At 36.4% G+C, this 7,096-nt stretch overlaps 1 protein-coding gene across 3 annotated transcripts in view; it reads left to right on the top strand.

The window, feature by feature from the left end:
• Window positions 1-6,824, top strand: part of CFAP91 (cilia and flagella associated protein 91) — a 66,910-nt gene extending 60,086 nt beyond the window's left edge. Inside the window, exon 18 of one of the 3 annotated variants that reach the window (XM_014792219.2) lies at window positions 5,289-6,824. The gene's annotated coding sequence lies outside the window, so the exon portion shown is untranslated. Of the gene's footprint in view, window positions 1-2,030; window positions 2,200-3,158; window positions 3,984-5,288 lie in introns of those variants that run through there. The other 2 variants (XM_087439657.1, XM_087439658.1) reach the window with 2 other exon arrangements.
• Window positions 6,825-7,096: the final 272 nt, after the last annotated feature.

Consider the following 7,096-nt stretch of genomic DNA (forward strand, 5'->3'; position numbering starts at 1 on the left):
TGAAGACTTTTGGAGCTGTTGGGGTGGAATGAATATATTTTACATGTGAGAAGGATGTGAATTTTGGGGGGCTGGAGTAGAATCCTATGGATTGAATTGTGTCCCCCCCAAGATTCATATTTTGAATCCTTTACCTTCCGTATGATAACATTTGGAGATGAGGACTGTGGGAGATAATTAGGATTAGATGAGATCATGAGGGTGGGTGCCTCATGATGGGAATAGGCCCCTTATAAGAAGAGACACCAGAAAGCTTGCTCTCTCTCTCTTTCCCTGCCATGTGAGGACATAGCAAGAAGGCAGCCATCTACAAGCTAGGAAGAGAGTCCTCCCCAGAAACCAACCATGCTGGTACCTTGATCTTAGACTTTTAGCCTCCAGAACTATGAGAAAATAAATTTCTGTTGTTTAAGCTACCCAGTCTGTGGTATTTTGTGAGCTAAGACACTTACTATGTTCAAAGACATGAAAGTCAATATTGAAATTTTCAAGAGAACTAGAAATGATAAAAATGATGTAGCAGATCTGAAAAAAATAATAGAAATCCTAGATTTTAAAAATATAATAGTCAACATGAGAAACTCAATGAATGGATTTAACAGCAGGATAGATATAGCTGAAGAAAAAACTAGTAAATTATCAGAAGAATTTACCTGGAAAGAATCACAGGGACAAAGGGATGGAAACTGCAGAAGAGAAGGAAGGAGACATGTAGGGTAACTTAATCCTTAGGAAGGGACAAAAGGATAGTAGGCTTCGACCATTGGTCCAAGACATTTGACTGCTAAGAGAAGAAATATGTTGGGAAATCCTATGAAATATGAATTTTCTAAAATCAATGAAAGGCTCAATGTTTAAGAAGCCGTCTTAACCCAAGCAGAAAAAATAAAATGAAGTCTATACCTAGGTACCTTTTAATACGACTGCTGAAAACAAAAGAAAAAAATCTTGAAAACATTCAGAGAAAAAGGATGAATTACCTTCAGGAGCAGTAATTAAGCTGGCAGTTGACTTCTCATCAGAAACAAAGCTAGAAAAATAATAGAATGGTATATTCAATATGCTGAAATAGTATAATAAAATAGGATTCTATACCATGCAAATATATCCTTCAAGAATGACAATGAAAGACATTTTCAGATAAAGAAAACTGAGCAAATTTGTCACTAGGAGATCTGCACTACAAGAAATTACTAAAGAGTGTTCTTCAAGCAGAAGGAAAATTATCCCAGTTGGAAGGTTGGAAGTAAATGAAGGATTAATATGTGGATAAATATTTATTGACTACATAAAACAACAGAAACAATAGCAGCAGTAAGGTTATACAACGAAATTTAAGTCAGAAAGGGCATAAATGGATTAAATTGTCCTAAGGCACTTGCATTGTCTAGGGGGAGGATAAAAGTATCATTTAAGATTATCTTTGATAACTCAAGGAAATATTTTGTAACCTCTAGGGTAACTCCTAAAGGATAGTAAAAAGATGTATGACATCTAAGCTAATAGAAAAAAAGAGAATAAAAAACACAATACAAAAGGAGGATAGAAAGGAGAGAAAAGTGAAACAAATAGAACCAATAGAAAGCACTGAATAAATTTGTAGGTTTTATCGTTGTCGTCATTAATTACATTACATATAAATAGACTGAATGCTCAAAGTAAAGTCAGAATTTGTCAGACTGAATAAAAAATAATTCAATTATATGCTGTTTATGAGACATATGTATAAAAATCTAAATATACAGAATGGTTACAAATTAAAGGATAGAAAAAGGTACCATCCACAGGGAAGCTGATGTAACTATATTAACATCAGAAAAAGAAGACTCTAAGGCAGAAAGCACTACTAGAGAAAAAGAGGGACACTTCATAAAGATAAAGGTCTAATTCATTGGGAAAGTGTGATGAGTCAGAATTTGAATGGATCATTTAATAATATGGCCTCAACCTATGTGAAGCAAAATTTGATAGAACTGCCGGGAGAAATAAACAAATCCATAATAATGGTAGGAAATTTTAATCTCTTTCAGGAACTGATGGAGCAAGCAGAGAAAAAAACACAGTAAAAAGTGGAAGATTTGAGATACATAATTAAGAAATGACCTAATAGACATTTATAGAATATTACACCCAACAACTATAGAATGCATATTATATGCATATTATTTTCAAGCACACACAGAACATTTACATAAACTGACTATACACTCTGTTATAAAGCAAGTGTCAACCATTTCAAAGAGTTGAAATCATGCAAAGTGTGTCCTCTGATAAAAATGCAATGAAACTAGAAATCAATGGCAAGCTAATTCTAATATATTTGGAAATTAAGAAATACAGGTATAAATAATCTGTTCATCAAAGAAAGTATCAGAATAGAAAATAGAAAACATTTTGAACTGAAAAATGACAAAAATGCTATGTACATATCAGACTTGTGGAATGGTGCTAATGTGGTGCTTCGATGGAAATTTGTGGTCTTAAAGGTGTTTATTAGAAAAGAAAAAGTGAAAAGAAGACTAAGCATCCTTTTCAAGAAATTAGAAAAAGAACAGCAAATTAGATGCAAAAAAGTAAAAGGAAGGAAATAATAAAATAAAAATACAACAAAAATTAATAAAACAGAAAATAGACAGGTCCTCTGATTTGAGGTAGGGTGTAGTAGTAGCTGCAACAATTAGAGAAAATAATGGATACCTTGTGAATGTCATGCTTTTAAAGACACTGGAGAGCTGTGGAAATAAAGAGGACTAGAGGAACTGAAATGGTGGAGAGGGAAGAGTCCTTCCTAAGTGATCTTCCAGTCCTTCACTGGCCATTTTCTTCCGTTGGGCCATTGGCCAAGTCTGGGCACAAGGTAAGACTCAGACTTGCCAAAGGCAGAGGGACTTTGCTAGAGGAAACAGAAACCAGCAAGGCTTCTAAGGTCTGTGTGGGCCAGAGGATAGACTGGAATCTAGAGGAGCTCCAAACATAAGGCCAAATTTCCCCACAGAATGTCAGCCTTTGGTTTTTGCTAGATAACTTTTCACTAGTGGAAAAATGTTGGCATCTATTGTGTTATTTAATCGGCTGTGTCAAAGGTGATCTTCACTCAGTCTCATGGCTTTAACCATTGTTGATTCATTGTTGCATGAATTTTTTTTTTTTTTTGACAGAAATAGCTGAAAATCCTGACTTGCCCTACCACACGGGTGTTTGATGGCTTAGCAATGGTAATGTTTTAGGGTAATTTTTTGAGCTCGGACCAAGATTGAGGTTTTTCTAAGTAGGAAAACTACCCATAACCACAATTATGGAACACTGAACGGCTTTGGAAATTAGCTCTTGCTGCAGACTTGGTAATGTTCTTTAATGGATCCAGCCTAAAATTACAAGGCAAAACAGAGCTTATCTGCAGAACTTGTACTATAGTAAAGTCATTTCCATGGCAACTAACCCTGTCTGAATTGTGAGTAATGGTAAGATGCTTTACATGCTTCCTGTGCTGCCAAAAGTTACAAGAAGAAGCAGGATTTCAATTCCCACACATACTTGCAGTGAATATATTTTCTGAGCTTTAACTATACTTCCAGAAGCATTTTTTGGACCTTGAAACAAATGCAAAGGAAATTTCCGTATTTCAAAATCTATTTAACTGCTTTGGAGGCATGTCCATCTAACCTTCCGTTGGAAGTGGCTAATCTGCATTGTGATGACGTGCTAAAAGGCAAATATCAAGAGAAGAATCTGATGGAATTCTGTAAATGCCTTCCAGGCAATAAATACGCACAATTAAAAGCATATGCTCATGGATTGATATCAGCATTGGCAGCACCTATCTGTGTGAAGGACATTTTCAAAGCTGAGATGGGAAGAAGTCTTGATACACATCACCATTAACAGATGAACATTTTGATGATTTAAATTCCAATTAAGCAAAATGTTATCCCCTAAATAAGAGTTCCATTCTTCTCATTAGTAGATCTGTATTACAAAAAACTGCAGGCAATTGTTATTACTATCTTCTGAATTTTATCAATAAAAAATTTGTGAAAATTTGTTTTCTCTCTTGTTATTTGAGTACCTGCATAATATCCTCAATTTTGTCTTTTTGCTCACAAAGGCTAAAATATTTACTATCCAGCCCTTTGCAGAAAAAGTTTCTGAATTCCTACTTTGCAGCAGTTAAAATGAGTGAAGTAGAACTAAATACAACAATATGGATGAATCTCACAAATATAATAAGGATCGAAAGAAGCCAAACCCCCCCAAAAATCTACAGTATGAGTATGTTTATATAAAGTTCAAAATAAGCAATGAACTGTAGTGTTCAGGAATGCATACATAAGAGGTAAAGATATAAAGAAAAGCAAGGAAGTGATTACTTTAAAAATCAAATAAAAATCAGAATAGTTCTTACTTTTAGAGGGTAGGGAGAGGGTTATGATTGGGAAGGAGTAAGTGGGAGCTTATGGGATTTCTTGACCTGAGTGGTATTTACACAGATGAACACCTCACATTAATTCATTAAGCTGCACATTGGTTTTCTGTTCTTGCCTATAATGTGTCATATTCCATAATTAAAAGTTAGAAATATGAACATATATATACAAACATGTATATACATACATTATGCCTGCAGTATACACAGAATATTTCTGGAAAGATCAAAAGAAATTGGTAAGTAGTTATTGCTAGGCGTGGAAACTGGGGAATGGAGGAGGTCAGACTGGGGGGAAAGAGACTTACTTTCCTCATGTTTATATCCACTGTAGTTTGAATTTTTTAATGACGTACACATATTAAGTTTTCAATTATAACCCAGTTAAAGTTGTTTTTTTGTGTGTGTGTGTGTGAAGAAGATCAGCCCTGAGCTAACATCCATGCCAATCCTCCTCTTTTTGCTGAGGAAGACTGGCCCTGAGCTAGCATCCGTGCCGAATTTCCTCCACTTTATGTGGGATGCCACCACAGCATGGCCTGACAAGCGGTGCATGGGTGCGCGCCTGGGACCTGAACTCAGGCCACCAGAAGCGGAGCGTGCACTTAACCGCTACGCCATGCAGCCAGCGCCTATAACCCAGTTAAAGTTTTATTTTAAGTGCTAGAATTCAGAAACTGAGACCCTTTGAGTTCATAAACATTTGGCTCATAAGTAACAGAGCTGGGATATGTCTGGGGCTGTCTGACTTCAAAACCAGGGCTCTGTGTAATTGTATCACAGCAATTTTTGGATGTATTGATCTGATAATGATTGCTTCTAAAAAGATGACATAATCATAAACATTTGTGTTTTTTTTTTCCAGATTATGATCTTTTTTAAAGGAAGCTGTATAAATCATCATAAAGAATCCAGCAGTCTATGCTTCTCCCAAGATGGGCTGCTCTTATGGGCTTGTCAATGTGTGATTCATGAGGAAAGAGATACATTTTCCTTAAACTCCCAATAATTTAAAATGATTTTCAGTGATGGTAATCAAATGAAGGAGTTTTATTCTCTTTGGTGTTTCCTAGATGCTCTACTTCAAGAGAAAACTTTTTCGTCTCTTATTTCAGCATTTTGTTAACTATGAGGATTTGTTGGCTTGTAGAATCAAACAAAAAGAAATGTTACTAAATATATCTTAAGCAGTTTTGGTTTGTTATTCCTAGCGCTTTGGCGTTATCTGCTAAGGTTGAAAATATGCATACCCCGTGACCCAGCATTTCCTCTCCTAAATATATACCCAGTAGAAATGCATGAGTATGTGCACCAACAGGCATGACAAGAATGTTCATAGCAGTATTATTCGTGATAACCCCTTAACTGGAAACCCAAATGTCCATCGACATTGGGACAGAAAAATAAACTGTGGTGTATCTGTAGAGTGGCACATCAACTCACTACTGAGCTCTAGATCTAAGAAGTATATTCACGCAACACCCATAGAAAGGGCGCTGTTGGAGAGCAATCTGCCCATCCTGTGGTTGACAAGCATCAGGGTTGAATGGATCCCTCTTCATTTAAAGATCAGTAAATAGGAAAAACAATAAATAAGCAAAAGCATCAACAACAAGTCAACATGGGACCCATATAAAGAATTTACCAAAAAAAATGTATGTTACTCTGAAAACAGAATAAAAGCCTGTCTTAGAAAATATCTTACAGGATATTTTCCTACCTTCTTTGTAGGAAATGAGAAAAGCTTCAGAAACTGTCTGCTTGGTGTTTTTAATAGAAGGCAAGAAGAAATGGCCTCTTAGGGAAGTGAAGCAAGGAATAATAAGAACAGACAGAGCCCAAAAAAGAGACAGATGCAGGCTGAGAATAAAAGAAAGCAGGCTAAGATCAAAAAAATATACAAAAAGATTAAAAATCCAATGACATCCCTTTGGATTCAGTTACAAGAACAGAAATATCACAGCAGAGACTAAAACAGGGGATGTTGCTGACAATGTGTGGTCATCCAGTATGCGTTGGGAAGGAAAGGGCAAAGAGATGAAAATGACAAAGAGGCCGGCTCTGGAGGACAATCCTACAAGCAATAGGAATTCGTAAAGAAGAAACCAACACAAACAAAATAGAAACGATAATCAAAGTTATAATAAAAGATTTTCTGAGCTGAAAAAACACTTGACCATACAAACTTGAAAGAGTTGACCTTGACTTGGAAAACTAGGATGGGGGCAACTTTTCTCCTGAGGATCACTGACCGGCAGAAAAGTGCTGCCCGAGTAAGGAGGCAATGGAACTTTGTTTTGTTCCTTTAAAAATGCTAACCTGAACTAGGTAAAAGTTGATATTATTCACTTGTGACATAAAAAACCAGGAACACAAAATGAGAAGAAGCGAGTGAGGCATGAGGGGATAGAGGTGGGAGGGGAATGCTGTACAGCAGGGATCAGCAGACTTTTCTCTAAAGAGCCAGATAGTAACTATTTTAGGCTTTACAGGCCAGTCTCTGTTGCAACTACGCCACTCTGCCGCTGCTGGGTGACAGCAGCGAAGGATGACGCACACATGAATGAACGTGGCTGTGTTCCAATCAGTCTTTACAAAAGGTTACAAAAACTGGCAGCAGGCCAGATTTGGCTTTGGGCCATAGTTTGCCCATCCCTGCTACATAGCAATGAA

Source organism: Ceratotherium simum, chromosome 15, assembly GCF_057802395.1.
Source record: "Ceratotherium simum simum isolate JZ-2026a chromosome 15, ASM5780239v1, whole genome shotgun sequence".
NCBI classification, from domain to species: Eukaryota; Metazoa; Chordata; class Mammalia; order Perissodactyla; family Rhinocerotidae; genus Ceratotherium; species Ceratotherium simum.